Genomic DNA, 23121 nt, shown 5'->3' with positions numbered 1-23121 from the left:
CCTGCAGATGTCAGGTTGACCTGCTGCATCACAGCACTGGCCCCAGGGACTCAGCTCTGAGCTGCTAGGCCTCAGCTTCCAGGAGGTGCACACACCGCTCCCATCCGTGACACCGCAGGGACGTCTCTTCCTCAGTCCTCCTAGGATCTTCCTGGACAGTGCCCTTCCTGGAACACGGGGTGGGGTCACAGCGACGGGACCGGTTCCACCCCTGGCTCATGCATCCCCAGGAGGACCACTCGGCTCAGAGCTGTTAGAGCCCCCTCTCTCCACTGCTCTGATCCCACATTGGCCACCCTGAGACACTGACTAGTGCCCCCACCCTCAAGCAAATGCCTCCCACCTTCCCCAGCTTCCCGGTGCAGGGGACACCAGGGACCCACGGCAGCACCAGGTGGCACCTCCTGCACCCTCTGTCCTCCCTGTGGTGGAAGGAGCCCCTCCTGGGGCCCAGCATCTCGCTCTCTGCCCCCCCTCCCTGGTCTACATTGAGAATTAAGCACTCCCTTGAGACGCTGCCTGTCGCTGGGCTCCCGGGAGTGGGCTTCCCTTGGCTCAGCCTCACCCCTGCACCCAGACCTCCGCTGCATGGATGCTGCGACTTCCCTCCCTTCTCAGTGCCCCATGCCTCCAAACGCGTATTCCTGTCTGGGCCAGGAATGAGCTGCTCTGGGACCTGACCCACCACCCTCAGAAGCCCAGTCCTCCACACAGCCTCAGTCTGAACAAGAGGTCTTGTTCCCTTCTCGAAAGTTCTCCACCCTTCCCACAGGGAATAGTGCACCTGCTCTTCCACCTCCCCAGTCCCACCAGATGAGCCTGTCCCTAACCATGCATGGAAGGAGGATTCCCACAACAGGGAATTAGCCACTTGGTAACACATATGACACTCACAGCATGTGTCACCACCCCTAACATCTACTCCCCAAACACTCATCACTTAAACCACACCCCACACTACTCCCAGTCTCTCCCCATGCCCATGCACACTACACGCCCCTGCCCCAGCACTGACCATCCCCTGTGTCTACAGCACTGCCTGCTCGGGACGCTGGGTGGAAATGAAATCTCGCACTCGTGACTTCGTGCATCTGACCTCACTGGCAGTGTTCATGGTTCCTCCGGGCAGCTGCGGTGCCAGACCCCACTCCTGTTCATGGCTGAGCGCTGCTCCACTGCACCGACCCACCTGCTGGCGCCTGCCTCTTCCTCTGCTGGGGGCGTCAGGGCTGGGCCCCTCCTGCCGTGCTGAGCAGTGCTGCTGGGTACACGCGGGGACGGGACTCGAGTCTCTGTGTTCAGTTCTTTGCTCAGATGGCTCCTGCTGCCTGCTCTGGCCTTCCCCTCTGTGCACAGTGAGGCTCTGTGCCCCTCCCTTGGCAGCTGCTCTCACTGACAGCTGGAGGGCACTGGGAGGCTGCTCACCCACAGCACTGCTGGGGCAGGCTCCAGAGGGAAGGCTGTTTTATTCACAAAGACAAAAAAGAACCAAGAGAGCAGTCAGGCAGCGCAATGCCCCAGGCCATGGAGCTATTTGAGGAGGGGGCTCCCTGCTCAGCTCTCAGATGTCTGTAGTTGACCCCACCTCCTGGCCTATATCTTCTCCAATGGGTGACCCCACCTTACTGCCTACCATCACCCCAGCCCCAGCCCCTCCCCCTGAAGCCAGGCAGTCCCTAGAAGGAACAGAGCTGCAGACTCCAGAGGGGTCAGCCCACTGGGACACAGGGCAGGACAAGCAGACAGTGGGAGGCCCGGAGTGCCCCAAGACTCATGGGTGGAGTCCTGTCCCTCGGTCACTCTGCATGTCACCACTGTCGTAGCAAAGGCTGAATGACGTGACCAATGGCATGGGGGGCTCAGTCAGTGGTGCCACAGAACACGTGTGGCACCAGGAGTCTAGGGAACAATCAACACAGGCAGGGGGTGAAAGAGTCACCGCCCTGATGAGGACACAGCAGAGCTGTGACACGAGCACTCGGGTGTCAGCCACCATCAGCCACACAGAGCAGACAGCCCCAGGTGCACACGGGCCCCTGAGCCTGGCAGCTCATCTCAGCTTTGGGCTCTAAGTGGAACCACTTTCCAGGTGCGGGTGGGTGCAGCTGGCCCTCCGGGCGGGTGGTGGCTCACCCTTGCGCACCTGTAGAGAGCACAGGCGCCCTGTCCCAGGGAGTGATGGGGGCTCCTGCTCCTCAGCTTCCACCTCAGGACAGGGGAGGGCGCCAGCCTTACTGGCAAATGGTCCAGGGACCAGATGGGAGGCTGGGATGTGCTGAGAGGGACAGTGGCCTGTGTGTGGTCACACTTGTGCCAAGGAGGAGGGTGCAGGTCTGAGCCCAGCTCTGTCTCCTCCCAGCTGTGGCACTGGCTGCCCCCAGCCCTGCACTGGGGCAGGAGTGTGTTATGCTGGTGCAACTGTGGACAGTAGGGACAAGGCGTGGGGGTGCAGGGGAAGCACAAAGCCTTTGGGGGAGACATTGTGTGAGGAGGGGGCTCGGCACAGGGGCTTCCGGAAGTGACCTCACGTGACTGGTGATGACCTCACAGTGCTGGGTGCCCCGGCAACCAGCCCCACATTCCAGAGCTGGGTCTGAGCCAGTACACTTGGTGGGGACTCGCTCAGGAAGATGTTCCTCTGCTGTATCCCGCGATGCCGAGGCCCAGGCCCCAGGAACCCCTGCTGTGGGCGCCTTGCCCAGTGGAGGGGACGCTGGGCCAGCCCTCACCCCCGACGCACCTGGTGCTCCTACCAGAGCAAGGCCAGGGTGAGCCTGGCAGCCAGGGAAGGGCTCTGTGGTCCAGGCCACTCCCCGAGCCCTCCTGGGGAGCCCACAGCCCCCTAGGAGTTGGGGAAGAATCAGGGGGCCACTTCACCCGCCTGGGGAGGAGGTGGGGTTTGGAGGATGGGGGAACCTGACCCCAGAGCTGGGGAGGAGGTTGGGGGAGCCTGAGGCCCAGGCCGGGAGGGTGTGGAGGGTCCCCGGGATCGTGTTTTTCCTGCCACGTGCAAAGGGTCCCTGTTCTTCTCTCCTAGGGCCAGGACAAGTCAGCCCCAGCCCTGGCGCAGCACAGCGGGCTGGGCATTGCCAGCATCCTGCACATGCACCGGCCGCCTACGCCGGGTTACCTGTGTGTGGTGGAGCAGTGGACAAACTTGTCCACAGCCCAGGAGCCCCCGTCAGGGGCGTTCCCCAGCACGCACAAACCACGTGAGGTGGAGCTCAGTCCCTCAGTGCTGGTGACAGCACAGGTGGAGGCCTGGGGGCCCCCAGAGGCCCACCTCCCAGTGGGGGCAGTGGGGCCCGATGGCTCTGCCTGTGCCGGAGCTGAGACAAGACCAGAGCCGGCCCTGGCCCCAGACCTCAGAGCTGGGGTGCCACCGCAGAGCCCTGACCTGCCCCCAGAAGCCCCGCTGGAGCTGTGTCTGCCCCTGGCAGATGAGCAGGTGGTCGAGGAAGCCCTGGGCACAGCCACGCCCCCGGTCACTGAGCTGCTTCCAGTGGTGGCCCTGGCAGGAGAGGATGCTGGGAAGGAGGCCCTGGAGCCATGGGTGTGGGGGGCAGCTGAGCCGGAGCCCAGTGTGTCCCCAGCTGCCGCCAGGGACGCTGCAGGGGCAGCAGAGGCAGCTCTGGCCCCGCCCCCAGCCCCAGCTCCTGAAGTCCCCCCTGCCCCACCCCCAGTGCAAGACCCGTCCCTCCCCTCCCCCATGATCGTTTACTATTCCGTACTCATTCCCGTTTTCCTCATGTTCTGCTCCATGTTTACTGCGCTGCTCAATAAAAAGTAGCCTGCTGCTGAGGGCCAAGTGTGCGGGCAGTGCAGCGCCAGCTCCCCGGGCCGGGGCTCCCCTCCCAGCTCTCTGCAGAATGGGCCCAGCCGGGAGGTGGGCACGCGGGAGGACACTGGTAACGCCGGGGGCACAGTGAGAGCAGCACTCGCAGACAGGGAACCACTGCTGGGATGGCTGAGAAAGGCAGGGGACCGGGGACAACTCAGGACCCGTGAGCTCCCTGGACGGGCCCTCCCTACCCAGCTCTGCAGAACGGGGCCAACGCCAAGGACTGGGATCCTCTGGAGGGGATACTGACACATCCCCGGGGCACAGACACTGCTGTCTGTCTTGGACAGGGAGCAGTGACTGCTGGGAAGGCTGAGGAAGACAACCAGCAGGGAGACACTGTCATGGCTGGGGCAGCGCCTCCTCATGGTCAGGGACGCGGGCTCTGGGGTCAGAAGGAACTGACCTGCAGTGGGACTTCCCACGGCAGCCTCAGTGTCCCCATCTGTGAAATGAGCTTGGATAAACTCCTATATTTCTCTGGTGTTCTGTGCACGTCGGAGCCTATGCTACCACAGCAAGACAAGAGAAGGTCCTTTCTGTCTACTCACCCCTGATGAGGTGTGAAGACTTGCACATCTGCACAGCAAACATGAGCAGGCCCAGAGAAAGGAGCACCCCTGGCAGACTTAAAAATTGCCAGGCCATGGAGTGTGTGCCCCTCCCACCCACACACCCAGGGGCAGAAGCACAAAGTTTATGGTCCGAGGACTGTAGTGTGTAGCCTCTCGCCAGGAATTGTCTGACCCTAAGCTATGCTGGAACACAACTGTTGAGCCCGGACTCAAAATAACACTGAATTATAGTAAACCATGGGTAGTGAGCTACGATACGATGCTGCTGACTCATTAACAGAGAAAAGAAGACAGCTGATTATTAATGGACCCAAAATAAAAATCCATCACAAGTGACAGAGTGCAGATGTGAATGATGAGGCTGCAAACAGTGTCGGCGATCAGTAGAGGTGAACCAACAAATGGTCAACCCCCACGGAAACTAAGGAGGGATAGGGAACAAAGACTTACACTGTGGCCAACACGGAGTCATTCAACACCCCGTCACTGGAGTCGACCTAGGAAAAGAGAGAGAGATGGGGGCTGAAAACTTTAGAAGTCATATACTTGATATAAATGCTGATGTGGAAAGTGGTAGAAACCAAAAAGACATTTGACGTGTCAAAAACACATAGCAACGCGGCAGACGTAAATTCAACCATAACAATAACCACATTAAATGTATGTGGATCGAAGTCTTCTGGGGCCAGCACTGAGAGAGCAGCAGATCCACTTGTGCTGTCCAGAGAAGAAATGCGTCGGATTCACAGACACACGTGGGTTGAAAGTAAATGTATGGAAAAGGAGACACCAGGCAAACCCTGCCTATGAACGCAGGCGTCCCTCTGCTAATGTCGGACAAAATCCACCTCAGACAAAACTACTTCTGCAGACACCAAGGGACAGTTCTTTAAAAATAAAAATAAAAATTTATTTATTTATTTGTGAGCCAGAGATACAGACAAATGAGGCAGAGAGAGGTCTTCCATGTACTGGTTCATTCCTCAAATGGCCACAATGGCCAGAGCTGGGCCGATCCAAAGCCAGGAGCCAGGAGCTTCTTCCTGGTTCCCCCATGTGGGTGCAGGGGCCCAAGGACTTGGCCCATCCTCCACTCCTGTCCCAGGCCATTAGCAGGGAGCTGGATCAGAAGTGGAGCAGCCAGGACATGAACCGGCACCCATATGGGATGCTGGTGCAGTAGGCAGCGGCTTACCCTACTATACCACAGCCCCGGCCTCACAAGGGATATTTTGTGATCAATAGAACATCAATCACTCAGGAAGACAGATAATAATGAAGGTCTCTGAATTTAACAAGAGAGTTTTCCCAAATGTGTGACTGTTGGAGACAGTGCAATTTGGCACAAATAAAAACAATAAAAACTCAAAACACAGAAAAGAAAAATCAGAGATGAATGTTCACCCTTCCTGAGGAAGAAGTGGTATTTATTCACAGAAAACACAATCCTGTATTTTGAAAATCCCATGGACTCACGGACAACAGACACCCACGCAATCTAGGACACAGGTTCCCAAAGGCTGCGGGTAACAACCAGGTCCATTTCTGCACACTGGTGGGAAGCAAGGTGTACACGAAAGAAGAAAACCGCCTCACCCCAGGCCGTCTGGGCTCCTGCTGTGGGTCTCTGCTGACTCCAAGTTGCAGGGCACCTGCTGGCTTCTGCAGGGCTTTCACACACACACACACACACACACACACACACCCATGCTCTCATCTCTCAAAGCCTTTGCTGTAATGTGCTCCCATCCCTGAGACTCCTCCCCAGCAGGGTCACTTGGCAGTCGCTGGCCCATTTCCTCCTCGGCTTTTGCTATCACCGTTGCCTTTTCCTCTGCTGTCCTGAGGTTTCAATATGGCCCAGGTGGGGTCGTGAGTTCTAAAATCCCCCTTCTCAGTCAGAGGAACTCCTCAGGCTTGGCACTCAGGCCTTGAACCTGTGTCTTCCACGTACACAAGTCACAGGTGGGGAATGACATGTGCACATTATCAGCTCTCCTTCCCCCTGGAGCCACATCCCCAGGCCTCCAGCTGGGTCGGACAAGGTAACTCCCATCAGGCCCATGGGGAAGGCGAGGAAGCAGTGCCAGCCAAGCCAGCCCCGCGGTCGGAAGCAGGGGAGTCACGTGGGCTGGCGCTGTCCTCTTCCAAGCTGTTCTTCATCTCTGTTATGGTGTCAGAGGGACAGACTTCATTTCTTGTTTGATTTTCTGTCCTTCGCAGGACACAAAGACACAGATGACAAAAGGGAGGTCGGCACCCCACAGAGGACGTCTGCCCAAGCCCGGCCACAGTGCCGCACGACAGGCGAGGGCAAGGTGGTTTTTCCACGTGGGCAGGTACAGAACGCTGAAAAACCCCCTGACCACCAGGGAACGTGTGAACAGGGAAGGAGGGGCCAGATGCGACATCCCCAGGCACTGGAGGGAGGAGCTCTGACCGCGCGGGTTTTTAGTGGCTCTGGGACAGGAAATCCCCTCTCGTTCCTACCGGTTCCTGGGGAGGTCTCTAGGCCTTCACCTGTCAATCAGGGCAGGATGGGGTCAAGTAGCCCAGAAACAGGGCTTGGGGACTGCTGGGACCGCTCCTTTTGTGCTGCTCCATCTCCCAGAGCGAAGCCCAGCATTCAGATCCTGGTCCTCCTGATAGGGCACTTCCTGTCCTGGCTTCGGGCACTTCCTGTCCTGGCTTTGGCCACTTCCTGTCCTGGCTTTGGCCACTTCCTGTCCTGGCTTCAGGCACTTCCTGTCCTGGCTAGGCTCGCAGCAACTCTGAGACACTAACAAAGCAGCGATCCCCAATCACTCAGCCTTTGTTTCTGGCAAGTTGTGGACAGAGAGGAGGCCGGCTGCTCTCCATCCCTTGGGTGGCTCAGTCAGCAACACTGGCTGGCAGGACTGAGTGACAGCTCCTACACGGACAGATATGACAACTGCAAGCCTTGACAAACACTGCGTCAACTGCTTTGCTCCCAGTTCCTGGTTCTCTGGATCCTAGGCTGGGGATGGCTCCGCATGGGTCACCAATTTTGTTAATGGACTCAAGGGCTCCATTTGCTTGGTGTCACCCAATAATCAGTCTCCAGGGGAGCTGCTTGGGGTGGGGGAGCTTTATCTACTGTAACAAACAAAGGAGACTGTGGGAAAGTTTAGCTCCCCGAACAAACTGCCTCTCTAAGAAGCAGTTTGCCAGGGCTTTCTTAGTGAGGGTTAGGGACATCCAAGATGTAGGAAAGGGGAGGGGGATGCCCTCCCACCCCTGGCTCGTACATATAAGCAACACACATCTTCATACATTGCATCCTCAGAAGGGGTGGCACAGTCCTCTCCTAGGTGGAGAATTTAGAATTGTGGTGAGGAACGATCAGCTGCAGCCACGAAGATCGCACTCTAACACTTCTCGCAGCTCTAGCTGCTCCTCACTTGCGCTCGTCTGGCTCCCTGCAGGCAAGGTAAGTCCTGGAATGTTTTCTGCAAAACAAGCTCAAGGGAGTTCAGCTTCTTTTCCTGTGCCCCAGTGCCCGCTGCTGCTTTCTGTCTAAATCCCGCATCCTTCTTTGTATATATCCCACACCTGCATTGAGCTTCCACAACCAACTGCTAAATACACAATATTGCCTCTTAACATATTCGACCCTGGCGAATCCCGAGTCACCGGCATTCAGTTTCCTAAAACTGCACCCAGGTCATAGCACACAAGCGAGGGCAACCATGATCGCTTGGGAAAATCAAATTCACGTGCGTTTTTCAGATCCTTGTCCCTGTGCTGCACAGAGCAAAGCATCGCCAGGAAAACAAACCCAGCAAGGTCACTAAGACCTAAGAGTTCATTCAAAACTAGAGTCTTTCCAAACTATGACTTTAACAAGCATGGAGTAAACACCCGTGCAGGGTCTGCAGGAGCTCATTCAAGGTCTGTGGGAACTGCGGCCCTAACAGAAGGGAAGAACATGAAAATACCCCGGAAAGGAAAGGGACGAAGCAATGAGGTACTATTTGAATCCAACCCGGCAGCACAGTGGCTGGATCGTGGTTTTTGGTTTAAGAATTCTAACTTGAGACTGAATCCAGAGTCCGGGGGACTGATGCGACAGCATAACTTAGGCTGTGAGGATTTTATTCCACTGACCGTGGGGTGGGGTAAAATGTCCTCTATGGTGGTGGGAAAAAAAAAAAAAAAAAAAAACCCTGCCCAGCGCTGAGGTCATCCCCGCTTTGATGCAGACATATCAGAATTCCCAGCTGCCTGCTAGTACAGACCCTGCAGGGGTGGCGGCAGCGATGGCTCAAGGGAGTTCCTGCCACCCATGGGGGAGACCTGGGTTTTGAGTTCCTGGCCCCAGGCTCCAGTCATTGTGGGTATTTGTAGGTCTATCTCCCTACCTCACATAAATAAGTAAGAGGTGTTTGGCTAACCAGGTTTTTAGAAATATTAATTTTATTTATTTGAAAGAGTTACAGAGAGAGGTAGAGACAGAGAGTGAGGTCTTCCATCCGCTGGTTCACTCCCCAATTGCCCGCAATGGCCAGCTGCACTGATCCGAAGCCAGGAGCCAGGAACTTCCTCCAAGTCTCTCATGCAGGTGCAGGAGCCCAAGGAATTGGGCCATCCTCTACTGCTTTCCCAGGCTGTAGCAGAGAGCCAGATTGGAAGAGGAGCAGCCGGGTCTAGAACCAATGCCCATATGGGATGCCAGCGTCTCAGGCCAGGGCTTTAACCCGCTGTGCCACAGTGCTGGCCCCTGACTAACCAGATAAGATCCTCCTTGGAACGCCTGGGTTGGAGGCCTGGTTTCCACTCTGGATTCCAGCTTCCTACTATGCACACCCAGGGAGGCAGCAGGTGATGGCTCAAGCAATTGGCTCCCTGCTACCCGTGAGGCAAATGTGGATTGAGTTCCTGGCTTCCAGCTTCACCCCAGTCCAGTCGCAGCCATTGTGGGCATTTGCAAGAAGTGAACCAGTGGATGGGAGCCCTCTGTCTGTTTGCTTCTCAAATACCTAATTTTTAAATACTACATTTTTATAAGTATTGACTTAAATGGCAAATTTTATTTTGCTACAAACTAAAATGATAAACTGGTTGGTTAAAACTGAGAAAGACAAAAGGAAGCACAGTGTACCTGACCACATTCTGGGCATGAATCCAGTCCCCAGTTACCGAGTCTCTGGGCCTTTGCTATAGATTGCAGGGGGGTAGTTACGAATGATTGGGAACCGAAGAGCAGAGACCATCTCCCCAGAAGGAGCAGCTGAGAATGCGCCCTCTGCACACACAGGTGAAGCCTCAGGACCTGCCCAGGCCACCTGCCCTGGATCACGAGTGCATTACAGTCCACAGCCATGTGGAGGCAGTAGAGTGCACCAGTCAAGGCTCAGCCTCCAGCACCAGAAAGCTTCCTTCCCTGCCTGGCACTGTGGCGCAGCGGGTTAAAGCCCTGGCCTGAAGCGCCAGCATCCCATGTGGGCAGCAGTTCTAGTCCTGGCTGCCTCCTCTTCCAATCCAGTTCTCTGCTATGGCCTGGGATAGCTAGTAGAAGATGCCCAAGTCCTTGGGCCCCTGAACCCTCGTGGGAGACCCAGAATAAACTCCTGCCTCCTGGCTTCAGATCGGCGCAGCTCTGGCCGTTGCGGCCATCTGGGGAGTGAACCAGTGGATGGAAGATCTCTCTCTGTCTTTACCTCTCTCTGTAACTCTTTCAAAAAATAAAAAATAAATATTTTTAAAAAAATAAACGTAATACATAGCATAAACTCTAGGTTGGACATGGGTGAAGGAAGAATTACTAAAATGGAAAACACAGTTGTAGCATTTGCCCAGGGTGTATCACAGAGATACAGGAGAGACGTGGGTAATAAATTCAGAGTCTAAAATCCCTACCAGGGGTATAACACACCGGATGGAACATAGGGAAGCAATGGGCAAAGTGATGACACTTGGAAAATTGTCCAGAGCTGCTGAAAGGTTTTTCGTGTGCTGCCAGTGCCAAGAGAGAGGGTGATGGTCAGGCTACAGCCACTGCCTCACTGCAGCTGGACTCAGACAGGTTGGGCCCTGCACACCTGCTCCTCCCCTGCCTCCCCCAGACTCCCCAGCATGAACCCCTAGGCTTCCTTCCTAGCTCACAGGCAGGGCTCTGGAGGCAGCTCTGCAATGCCCACTCTCGTTCCCTGTCTGTTCAGGAAGGTGACAGCCACGATCCTCCCCAGCCTGCGTCACGCTGGTTTCCACTGGGGAAGGTCTTGGGTCAGTACAGAGTTCCTTAGAAACCCATCTTTGGTTTCCAAGGTAGGGAGGCATGCAGTCCTACCTAGGCAAGGGAGCCCATTTAACAATGAATGGGGTGGGGGGCCAGCGCTGTGGCACAACGGGTAAAGCTACCACCTGAAGCGCCGGCATCCCATATAGGCACTGGTTCAAGTCTCGGCTGCTCCACTTCCAATCCAGCTCTCTGCTATGGCCTGGAAAAGCAGTAGAAGATGGCACAAGTCTTTGGGCCCCTGCATCCTCGTGGGAGACCCGGAAGAAGCTCCTGGCTCCTGGCTTTGGATTGGCCCAGCTCTGGCCGTTGTAACCATCTGGGGAGTGAAACAGCAAATGGAAGACCTCTCTCTCTCTCTGCCTCTGCCTCTCTGTAACTCTGCCTTCCTGCACCGGGAGACAATGCCACCAAACTTCTCGGAGCCAACCTAATCCTAAGGAGCATAATGGGCAGGCATTTTGTCCAGGTCCTCAGATGGGTGGCAGGTGGACAGCCTGACTTGCAGCTCTTGAGTCCTGTGCCATAGGACACGTCAGGTTTCTTAACAGAAAGAACTGGGGTACAATGTTTAATTCTGCAGTACCCTCTCCTACCCACACTGGGGGATCGGTCTTTCCCTCCTCCTCCTCAGTCGGGATACCTGTCAGAACTTTTGTTGGCCGCTGGTCTGCTCCTAATCTCACAATCAGGTCTCAGCCCAGGAGATTAAGTCCTCCCTCGGGTACACATAAAAATGAATTCTCGGCTTGTTCTCATCCCGGTCTGATGAGCATTTTTTAAAATATCAGAACATGGGATCCTTCCCCCTTTACCCCAACCCCGTCACTTTTCCCCTGGAGAATTCTGGGCCCTTTGGTTGATGGGTAGGGAGGAATGAGTGGCTCCCCTGTCAAGAAAAAGCGCTGCCTCTTCCCCTCTGGTTCCGCCATTACGTTATCGAGGGTTTCCTGGAAGGACCCACTCAGAGGGAACCCCTGAGCCCCCTAATCCTCGTCAGCAGTCATGAGGGGATTCCCTCCTCTTCTATCTTCCATTCTGGGCGTCCTGTCCTACCTTTCTACCCTGTAACACACACTGAGTTGTGGGAGCTCCCCTCTGTATTTCCTGCCTAGCTGTTGACATTTGGGATTCCCCCACCTTTTGCAAGGGGGATTCTGATCCAATCTCTTTTTAACTACCTCTTCTGCAGTGGAAACCATCATTTTTGTCCCCCTCCCCTTCTCGTCTCATGAAAACTTTCAGTACTTTCTAAGTGGTTCCTCAATTGATTTCTCATTCCACCCACCAATATTTTGCAATTTCTTTGTGGTATCAGGCTGACTATTAATTATAAAATCAACTTTTAAAAGTTCTTGTCCCAGGATTATCACTGTAGCACAGTGGGTTAAAGCCCCAGCCTGCAGCGCTGGCATCCCATATGGGCGCCAGTTTGAGACCCGGCTGCTCCACTTCTGATCCAGCTCTCTGCTGTGGCCTGGGAAAGCAGTAGAGGATGGCCCAAGTCCTTGGGCCCCTGCACCCATGTAGAAGACCTGCAAGAAGTTCCTGGCTCCTGGCTTCAGAATGGCGCAGCTCCGGCTGTTGTGGTCAATTGGGGAGTGAACCAGCGGATGGAAGACCTCTTTGTCTCTACCTTTCCCTTTCTCTGTAACTCTAACTTTCAAATAAATAAAATAAATCTTAAAAAAAAAAAAATCCAGTCCCACTGGGTCCTCTGAATCCAGTCTGGAGTATTTCTTCATTGGACATCTAAGTCTCTGTAGAAAAGCAGAGCTGGTCTCCTCTTTCCTGTTGAATTTCCAATGCCTTAGCGACATTCTGTGACCTGGGCGCAGACTCTTTGATTCCTTTCATTATTAGCTCCCCAGGATCCTGCATCTCTGCTCCATGCTGGGGACCATCATTCTTTCACTCAGGAGCAGCATTCGGAAACTTCTGTTCTACGATAAAACCCCCTGCCCAGGAGGATGCTCTTTTTCCCGATGGCCGTGGCTGCTCTGCTAACCATTCCCCTCTCCTACCCTGTGAACGGGACCTTCATCTTCCTTGTCCTACAGGAACTTCCCAAAGAGGGAACATCCTAGATGCCTGCTGTCTGGAGGGGAGAGGGAAGTTTTCTTGGTGGTTCTTACACTGTCCTAATTCCTTTCTTAAATTAGGATAAGGATTTAAGGAGGCTGTTGGTTTGACTTTCTCATGATCCCTAGATCCTATTGCTCCTGACTCTTCTGCTGTCACCCCTTGGTTTTCTTTTCCTGCAGCCTGAGGGAGACAGGGAGGGGGAAGACATGATAAGGGGTCCCAAGGCTTTACACTGGGGCCCTCCTCTTCCCTTTTGAAGGGTAACATAGTGGTCAACACCTTCATCCAGCAGAGAGCAGGATCTACTTCTTGCAAGGATGGTTTCTGTTCACATCCAAGCATCTGAGCCAAACTTGGGCCAAAAGACCAAGAGCTCATGAACTGGGTCTTTGGGCCAAATAACACAGCAATCCTGAATCATTGTTTTGGCTCTCGGTCCGAGGAACAAACTCCAGGACCCCAACGTTCTCACAAATGGACTATCAGGGAGACTGTTGGAGGGAGTCTCTCTGGCCACCCTTCCCAAGGCCTAGGATTCCTAGTTCCCATGTTGGCCCAGTCTCTGTGTCTGTCTCCCCGTGCTCAGTCTCTGGTCATGGAGATCTCCTGCACAGCACCCTGAAATTTCCTGTAACCTCAACCCCCCTCCCGATGCAAACGTTTCATATACACCCCAGGACCCGTGTCATCTATCTCTGACCGTTTCCTTCATGGAAGAACGGAGGCATGGGTCAGGACTCCACACTCGCTTTGTATGTGGGACTGGCTCAGTCTCACACATACCTGACCTCCCAAAATACCCAACCACCAGGGCAGTACTTACAGTCCATTTTCCCTGACTTGACTGGTGCACTAGACTGCCTGGTGGCCCTGGTGCCGGCTTTTTCTTTCCTGCGTCACCTCTGCTGTCTGTTGAATAACACTCTCAAGTTTTTCTGCAGCTTCTGTGGGGACCCAGGGCACCTGGACAGAGCAGGCCGTACGAAATCAGGTAGGACACGTCTGCTGGAGTCCTCACCCAGGACAAGCCTGGAGGCTTGTGGAAATGTCCTCAGCGGTCCCCTGAGGAGCTGAACTCAGGAAATGCACTGAAAGTCAGACTTTATTGTTGGCCTTGCAAGATCAGAGGCTGCTGAGCAAGCACAGCTGGAGCAATTAACAAGAAATTTACATCCTATCACACAGGCCCCTCCCCAGCCCTCATCCCCTGAGTTCTCTGGGGTGACAATATTCCCACACATCACCTAAGTTACCTTCAACCTTCCTGCTGTGTATTTCATATCCACGTGTGGATTGACTACTCCATAAAAATCCAGTTTGCCTAGTGAATTATGATACATCTGCAAGTCAGTGAGGTGTAATTGTCCATTCTGTATAGAAAATGGACCACCAGATATTTGCTCACATTTGTTTAATGTCAACACCTGTCCTGCCCTAAGAGACACAGCAGGCACACAAAGGATGAAAACCCAGGTCTGTTCCTCAAATCATCTCTCCATGAAATGGCAGATCCTGCTAACTCCTGGGTCTCTACACTGAGGCCACCGATGCCACTGGCCCACATCGACAACGAGAGACTCCGGAGGCAGCAGCCATGAACACCCACACCTGAGAGGCAGATCTGGATCCCTGGGGGCTCCCTCTCTACAGGAACTGAGCCTGGCGATCCAGGACTCACCACTAGTTAGGTGGTGGCCCCCGAATCCACCCACTGGGGGCAGGGGACACAGCGGGGGCTGGGGAGTGACCGTCCACGTGCAGGTCAGGCTGCACAGTGAGGGGGGGGAGCAATGAGAGGACTCTGGAGTGGAGGCTCAGAAGTGAAGCCCAGCTCCCCCTCACGCACCCCTGACGAGTGTCCTCACCACACGCACTGCCATCCCGCCCTGCTAGGGCTCCCAGCACGCTGGGTGGACCCTCTCCAGCCCAGCTCCCAAGACCACCATCACGGCCCCACACTCCCACCCAGCCTGACGGCCTGCTTCCCCCTCGAGTGCTCCCACCCCTCCATACAGATCCCTCTTCTGCCTCTCCCCAGCACCAGGCTTGCTGTCCCCAGAGGCCCTGCTGCCCCCTCCCGCCTCACTCACCCACTCAGGCAACACATCCACAGCAAACACCTGCACGGCCCTGAGGACGGCCCAGACCTGACCACGTCACACGGGAGCTTTGTGCTGCCCGCAGCGGCCCTGTGCCGAGGCCTTGAGACGGCCCTCGCCCCACTCAGCCACACAGACCACTCCTCCTCACGTTCTGTGCAGAGCACCCGCGGTGCAGGTGCAGGTGCACCCAGGATTCCCTTCAGCGGCCCCCTAGTGGGCACTGCTGTGCTCTTCCACACGCTGCCCAGTGCAGAGCTGTGGGTGGCACTGAAGGGCGCACTCTGCACGTGGGAATCTGGGAGGGAGAGACCCTGGGGGTCATGAACTCCCAGACCCTGGCAAGGTGCCCCCTGCGGGAAATTGACACCCACTCCCCAAGCTGCCCTTCCCCCGCCTCCCTGCCAGCACCTATCACCAGCCCAGACAGGTGACTGCACTGACCCACTGAGGCACCACAGCACACACCGCTCAGGGGCTTAGGAACCACCCACTTCTCTTCCAGGAACTGTTTGCTCCTTACCCTCGACCATCTAACCTCAGAGTTCTTGCTCTTTTCCTACTGACTTAGAGTTTTCGTATTAGGGAAATTGTTAATCTTTAACACAAAGTACAAATGTTCTTTCTGGTTGGAAAGCTGTCTTTCGTGAGCAGTGGTTTTGCTACACCAATTTTATTTCTAGTGAATTTGATCCATCCTTTCCCGCAGCCCCCTAGTTTTGGTACTGTACTCAGAAAGACCATTCCACTGTAAATTATAGAAATATTCTGCTTTAGAGTCTTCCAGCCCAGACATCTGTGTAAGGGCAGAAATTCTGTTCCGTGGCCACGAGTCACACCCTGGCCAGAAAGTGCAGGAATTAAATTAATTTCTAACGGAAGCTTTGTGACATCTGCAGTTTATCAAGCTCCTCCCACAGCAGTGAGTGAAGCAGTATTGACACAATTCTGGATGACGCAGTCATGGGGGTACTGTCATTGCCTATTTGTCAGCACCCACAGAACAGACAGCACCAGGACTCATGCCCAAGGCAGCGCTGAATGTGGGGTGGCTGGGAGGTATCAAAGCAGGTGCATGGACTGTAACAACTGCACCACTGTGGTGCTGACGGTGATCCTGGCCAAGGCCTTACCTGTGCTGGGTTGGGGGTATAAGCCTATGACACTCAGCCCAATTTTGGATGAACCTGAAACTGCTCTTTAAAAAAAAAAAAGAAAGAAAGAAAAAACTACTTCAAAAAATAAAGCAGCAGCATGTGGACCCAGGCCATATCCCGATGCTGCCTGGGGGAGGGGAGGTGGTGGAGACTGGAAGACTCAGTCACCAACAGGGGGAACTAGGTAGGGACCCCGTGAGGACCAGGGGGACATCCATGATGGGAGGAACACAGGGGCTGAGGAAGAAAGCGCCAGGTGTGGGCGCAGGAGAAGAACCACACAGCACAGGTTCTGGTTGTGAACTAGGTGAGAAATGCTCCTTTAAACAAAAAGGGCCCTGCAGCACCATCTTCCTGCCACACTACCCGCCTCTGTGGAGACCCTGCATCCGGAGTCAGCTCCTTTTCCATGACAACAGAAAAAATCAGGCATCAGGTAGGAGCCAGGGCAGGTTCGAGTCTACCCAGGGGACGTAATCCATATCTGCAGACAGCAAAGTGAGGGACAAAAATGACCACAGATTTCACTTAGTTTGGGGATTGCTCCCTAACATGGGCAGGAAATGGGCAGACAATGGGGGAGGCAGGCTGATGTCCAGGCCACAGCTGCCTGCACAGTCTCAGGGTCACTCACTCATGTCCCTGAGCCTCAGTGTCCTCACCTGTAGAAGGAGGTGACCGCTGCTCCATGGACCTGCAGTGAAGTTCAAGGGAGCAGTAGAGAGGCAGGTGCCTCGCACCCACTGTGCCGGCTGCTGTCACTCCTCACCATCTGCCCTATATGTTGTGTTTAAAATGTCTTTATTTGAGAAACAGAGAAAGAGAGACAGAGACAGCAGAAAAGACAGAGATCACGCAAGCTCCCATCCACTAAACGCTCTCAATGGCCGTGGCTGGGGCTGCAGCCAGGAGCCAGGAATTCAGTGAGGTCTCCCAGGTGAGTGACAGGTACCCGATTATTTCAGCCATTACTGCTACTTCACAGGGTCTGTATTAGCAGGAAGCTGGAGTCATGAATGGAGCTGGGAACTGAGCCCAGGTGCCCCAGTGTGGGATATGGGAGCCTCACCTGCCCTCTGACCCACTAGGCCAACGCCCACCCACCTGCATTTCCTATCTCAGACTCTCCAGGTCTTTGTAGTGAAAAATGCTGGGGCGCCTTCCTCAGGATTACAGCGCATCTGTTCCTTTAAGTAACCTTTTTCGCGGGGCTGGCGCTTTGGCACGGTGGGTTAAGCCTCCATCTGCTGCACCGGCATCCCATATTGGCATTGGTTCAAGTCCTGGCTGCTCTCCTTCCAGTCCAGCTCCCTGCTAATGTTCCCTGGAATTCAGGGTAGGAAGGCCATAGTGCTTGAGCCCCTGTACCCACTGGGAGACCTGGAAGAAGCTGGTGGTTCCTTGCCTCAGTTTGGCCTAGCTCTGGCCGTTGCAGCTACTCGGGCACTGAACCAGCAGATGGAAGACACTCTCTCTCTCTATCTTTCTGTCTTTCTCTCTCTCTTCCTCTCCCTCTTTCTCTGTAATTCCTACTTACAAATCAATAAATAACTAAATTAAAAAAATATATATAAACCTTTTCTTCAAGTATCTTCCTTGTCAGCCAGGATAAAAATCCTTAGGGAGCAGAATGTGGTACACCCCCATGCTCTGAGACAGGGCCTGCACCTCTGAAATGCACAGCACGGCTCCATCCTGGGAACCCAGAGCATTCACCCCTGGCCTGGACCCCACAGCCTAAGATGACACGCACAGTCCTTTACGACATGGGGGAGACGCTCAGGTCTCTCTCAAACTCGATTTCCCAGAAGGAAAGAGCATTTGACATGAGTCCGTCTGCAGCTCTACTGGGCAAAGTTCTCAAAGCAGACAGGACACTTTCCAAGGTTTCCCAGCCATCAGGGAAAGGAGCCAAGCGGAAAACCCCGGCTTGTGTTCCAATCACCGTAAACCACGAGGTGGATTTCCTGGCAGGGGAGCTTCCTGTGTCTGAGCTGTGTTTCTCAGTGGGTCACTGCTGCCCTCCCCACACACCTGCTACAGCCCAGGGCCCTGCCTTGGGAGGAGGCAGCTGCATCAGGTCACCCCACCCCTCCCTGCCCCTGAGGGGTGCTGGGGCCTGAGCAAGACCCGCTGTCCACACCAGGCCCTCTCCAGGCCCCAGGGGCAAGGCGGGCGGGGGGCGGGCGGCAGGAGGCGGCGCGGACTCCATTGGCTCAAAGTTGTTGCAGCGGCGTGGCTGTCTGCATAGGCAGCCGGCATCCTGGAAAGCACGCCGGCGCGGCCCCGCGCACCCCGCGCACGTAACGGCCCCGCGCCCGCGTGCGGCTGCCTGGCCTCCATCTTCCCGCGCCGCCCGCCCCGGGGTCCCTTCGGCGGGTAGGCAGCCCCTGACCGGTAGGCGGACCCCGGCGGGCTAAGGCGACGCCCGGAGCCCAGAGCCCGCGACCTTCGTCCCCACAGCGGCTGCTCATCCGCCCCCACCCACCACGCGCTGGAGCTGATACTGTGGGAGCAGCAGCCGCGGGACTGGGCCCTGGAAGCCCGCTGGAGCCGGGACCCAGGCCCCTCAGCTGTGTACGCTCTCCGGGGAGGGGCGGGCGGGTGCTGGCAGGGGGCCTCGGGGTTGGGGAGCGTGCGTGTGGGCTGCAAATGCGACTTTAACTTTTGACAGTGCCTAATAATAAAGTGTTTATGAGAAAAGCTATGGAGTTTGCCAAGGGCCGGGATCAGGAACGTGTTTTTGTAAAGAGCGCCCTGGGCGGGTCTCCCCGCGGGAGAGCAGTGACCAGGGGCTGGAAGCAGGCATCACCCTGACTCAGCTCCTTTTATCTCTATCAGGGAATGGTCCCTTCTCTCTCTTCCTCATTGGCTTAGCAACTTGGCAGGCAATAGCCGAACTCCACATGGCGTCTAAAGAGTGGGGTGATGAGGATGAGTGCTGTTGGGCAGATTTAGGACAGGGGAGAGGCAGTGCCGTTGTGACAACAGCCAGCCTTCCAGGACCTGAGACGGGGGAGCACTGTGGACCAGGCATCGGTGGTTCCAGAGCTGCTGAAGGCTACAAAGGGAACGTGGTTTGTAAAGCAAGCTGAGCACTTGACCTGCTTTGGGGTTCTTGTGACCCTCTGTCTCACGTGCTACTGAGGCCTAGTATCATGGCTGCGCTGAGGCTAGGCTGAGTCTCGTACAAAACTACGCCGTGGGTTATTTCTCACACAGCCCCTCCTTTTCTTTATAGTATTTGGTATTTTCATTTATACTCTGGCATTAAACTGGTTTAAGAGTGCCTGACTTTCTTCTTTCTACTCTGCATCCATTTGTAACAGCAGTACATGGTTCTGTTGCTATGTTAATGGCATTTGTTTATTAATTGTCACTTGTATTAGTCTTTGGGCAAATCCTTTTATACAAGGGGCAGTACAATATCCTATGGCAGTTAGGGACCCTGGTCACAGTCCTGGTTAGAATTGAGGCTGCCATTCTCCAAGCCAGTCCTCCAACCATCCTGCAGAAGACTCACTACTCCCTGAATTTTGAACTAATTCATTAGCCAGGGCCCTTAGGCCTTGTAAGGCTCTACTAATGGATCCACTAGGTACAGCATCATTAGGAATAAAAGTGCAACTTTGCCCTCTCAACTTTACACATACGTTCCCAAGTCATCCTGCTGGTGGCACTAATTTGTCTATTTCCTGGAGGGCATCAAAGGTATAATTAATAAACCTGTTGATTATAGTAAATATAATTAATCCAATGAATATTTGTGTTAATGGTTGACCACGAGAAGAGAGAAGACTCAAGTCCCACTGCTATTTAGTTTTGAGCCTTGAATTCACTAAGGACCTCTCAGGAGACCCCTAGTGAGTCTGGGTATGCATGTAGGTTAAGATAATCTGGTACTGGTGACCTCCGGGATGGACGATGGTCAACAGTGTGGGATAGGTTCTGAACACCAGGTGAAAGGCGGCACCAAGTGCACCAGGACACAAGTCCCTGTCCAACTTGACGGCGACCGGCCACAAACCACCAGACATCAGCCCTTGGTGTGCTTAAGATGTAAGAGTTGTTGCTATTCGACTCAGCCGAGACATCTGGGATCCGGCACGGGTTGAGAGCTCTGCCACAGGCTGACTGAGCTCCATCCCCTGCGTGGAGAGACAGGAAGAGCATGGAGAGGGAAGGAACAAGTGCCCCGGAGCAGGACCTTGCTGGGCACAGCAGCGACAAGCCCCTGTAGGTCTCGTTTCCTCATGCATCCTTGTCTTGGTGTGGAGCCAGCGTACAACTCACTCCAGCCGCAGCAGAGTCCCATCTGAGAGCGAAAGGGACCAGTTGTGCCTGTGGCCATCCGGCCGGACATGTGTAACAGCTGCCTTTGTCAGTGGCCTGTATTAAGAATTGTACCCATTCAACCCAGGCATTTATTTCCCCATATCTCATCTCTATTTATAGAGTTTGTCCTAATTTTTTCATTTTGGATCTACTATAGAGATGATCTAATTGTATAACCTTGCTAGTGGAGACTTTGAGCATAATTAAAAGGCTCGGTACAAGAAGCATATTCATCAAGCCTTGAATATATGATGAGAAGAAAAAGTATTCCCTCTAAACACAGAAAATATAATACTGTAAAAGCTACTTCAGGCCGGCGCCGCGGCTCACTAGGCTAATCCTCCGCTTGCGGCACCGGCACTCTGAGTTCTAGTCCCGGTTGGGGCGCCAATTCTGTCCCGATTGCTCCTCTTCCAGTCCAGCTCTCTGCTGTGGCCCAGGAGTGCATTGGAGGATGGCCCAAGTGCTTGGGCCCTGCACCCGCATGGGAGACCAGGAGAAGCACCTGGCTCCTGGCTTCGGATCGGCGCAGCACACCGGTGGTAGCAGCCATTTTGGGGGTGAACCAACGGAAGGAAGGCCTTTCTCTCTGTCTCTCTCTCTCACTGTCTAACTCTATCTGTCAAAAAAAAAAAAAAAAAAAAAAAGCTACTTCAGTAAATCGGGGGGAGCAGTCACAACTCCAAAGCTAGGCTCAGGACCGTTTTTACCAACAGAGCCCTAGGGGTAGAAGATCATTAAATAAGACCCGTATTAAGATCCTACACGTAATTATAGTCTTTTAAAACTCACTTTTAAAGGGTTGGCAGGGAACTGGTGGACCTCCCACTGCGTGTCTCCTTTCTCTGGAGTCTCGGTTATTGGTCCCTTGACTTGGGCACAATGAGTCCCGGCCTTTTCAGCACTCCTCACAGCAGTCAGCAGTCAGTGGTCTGGGCGGCCAGGAACGCTTGGTAGGACCCCTCCCAGTATGGCTGGAGTTTGTCTTCTTTTCACGTCTTAACCAGCACCAGGTCACCAGGTTGGAAGAGATGAACTGAGAATTTGAGACAAACCGAGGATATGGTCAGAATATATTATTTTGAAAAATTGATCTTTGGTCCCCGTGGTGGGGAGATTGTGGTCCTGCGTGAGTAATTCATAAGGAGATAGCTCCACTTAACTTCCAAGCCCTTCATGATATCTTTTAACACTGTCCATGTAAAATGACTTGGGTTATCTGAATCAGTATTTTCTTTTTACCAGATCAAATCTAAGTATGATCTATTTGAAGAGTATTTTAATAACATTTCCAGCAGTGGCCATGGTAAGAGGATAAGCCTCCACCCACTTGGGAAATGGTGTATAGTGACAAGCAAATATTTTAATCTCCCGACTTTAGGCTTTTGTTTCTCTTCCTCTCTTGGGAAGACTTTGAGCTTTTCCTAAAAATTCTTATGTGGCCAGCTTTTAGTTACAAAGCTGTCTCTCTCTCTCTCTCTCTTTTTTTTTTTTTTTTTTTTTTTTTTTTTTTTGGACAGGCAGAGTTAGACAGTGAGAGAGAGACAGAGAGACAGAGAGAAAGGACAAAGTTGCCTTTCAACAACTCTTGTCCCAGCTGACTCTCAGGGTCCATCCAGTCCAGAGCACTTCTGCCTCTTATCTTTGAGCCTTGGTAAGAAGGCAAAGAGGGTGTTCTCTTTTTCTCATTGAACTTCAAATGCCTTGGAGACCTTCTGCAATCTTGGGGTTGACGTGCTAATCCCCTTAGATCTTGCATTTTTGCTGTTGTCCCATTGGGGATCTTCCTTTGGGAACTTGTCCTCAGCTGAGGAGACTCCCAGCCCAGGGGAGTGTTCTCTTTCCCAAATGGCCCTAGCCGCCCTGCTGATCAGACGCCCTGCATCTCCTGTGAACAGTATGTTCACTGTGGACATCGTTTCAACCCAGGTACAGCAGCTGGGACCCAGGAATTGGTCTGATTGTCCAGACCAAGTGGGTCTTCTAGAAGTAGCCTCATTTCTTCCTTAAAGTTACTGACCCCAGTACGTGCAAGAGGGACATCAACAAAGCCAACTGGGACTTCCCAAAGTGGGTACACAGGAGATGTCATCTATTTATGTAGACAGAATAGGGAAGTCGCTCAAATCCTTTTTTGCTTTGTCATTCTTCTTGGAATTTCGGTTATAAATCTTTTAGAGCTGTGAGTTCACCTGGGGACACCATGAGCGAGTGGACACTGACTGCAGACACACGTGCGGACTCCCCAGCAGGCCATGCGGGGCCACAGTGGTCAGTAGCTGCTGGGGGTGCTGACCACAGTGTCTCCCCCCCCCCACACACACACAGGAGCAGTAATTGTGGGGCGCAAACAGGTGGGGAGACCCCGCCCAAGGTGTCATTTCTGAAACACGTTCCTGAATCAGGCCCTTTGGCACACTCCATAGCTTTTCTCCTAAATACTTTATTATTAGAAATTTCAAATGGAAAAGTCGGATTTGCAGCCCGCACACACACGCCTCTCCCCGCACCGCGTCCACAGCTGAGGGGCCCGGGTTCCGGTTCCAGATGGCTACAGAGCCCAGTCCCACGACTGCTGCTCACACAGCGCCAGAGGGGGATGTGGAGGGGGTCCTTGCGCCCCAGACCGGCTGTGCAGAGGAAGGCCGCCGCAGCCCGCCTGACTCCGCCTAACGGTCAGGGAGGGCGACGCGAGCGGCCAAAGACCGAGGCCTGGCGGGTGCGTGCGGGCGTGGGGCCGTTAGGTGCGCGGGGTACACCGGGCTGCGCT

General features: G+C 54.2%; 1 long non-coding RNA gene and 1 other non-coding gene across 3 annotated transcripts; one reads left to right on the top strand and one right to left on the bottom strand.

Annotated features, from left to right (window-relative positions):
• Positions 1-2520: 2520 nt before the first annotated feature.
• LOC103349429 (uncharacterized) lies at positions 2521-3796 on the top strand. The gene is made up of 2 exons (XR_011383116.1): positions 2521-2768; positions 3038-3796. It is a non-coding gene; the product is annotated as an uncharacterized protein (transcript).
• An 829-nt stretch (positions 3797-4625) lies between these two features.
• On the bottom strand, positions 4626-23042 carry LOC127492604 (uncharacterized). 2 transcript variants are annotated; one of them, XR_007922120.2, is made up of 3 exons: positions 22862-23042; positions 21144-21387; positions 4626-4913 (listed from the first exon to the last, which is right to left on the bottom strand). It is a non-coding gene; the product is annotated as an uncharacterized lncRNA (long non-coding RNA). The 2 variants fall into 2 exon arrangements; XR_011383114.1 differs by lacking the exon at positions 4626-4913 and adding an exon at positions 18732-20405.
• Positions 23043-23121: the final 79 nt, after the last annotated feature.

This window comes from Oryctolagus cuniculus, chromosome 16, assembly GCF_964237555.1.
Source record: "Oryctolagus cuniculus chromosome 16, mOryCun1.1, whole genome shotgun sequence".
NCBI lineage: Eukaryota > Metazoa > Chordata > Mammalia > Lagomorpha > Leporidae > Oryctolagus > Oryctolagus cuniculus.
The sequence above is the reverse complement of the archived record's forward strand: the minus strand, read 5'-3'. Positions and strand labels throughout refer to the sequence as shown.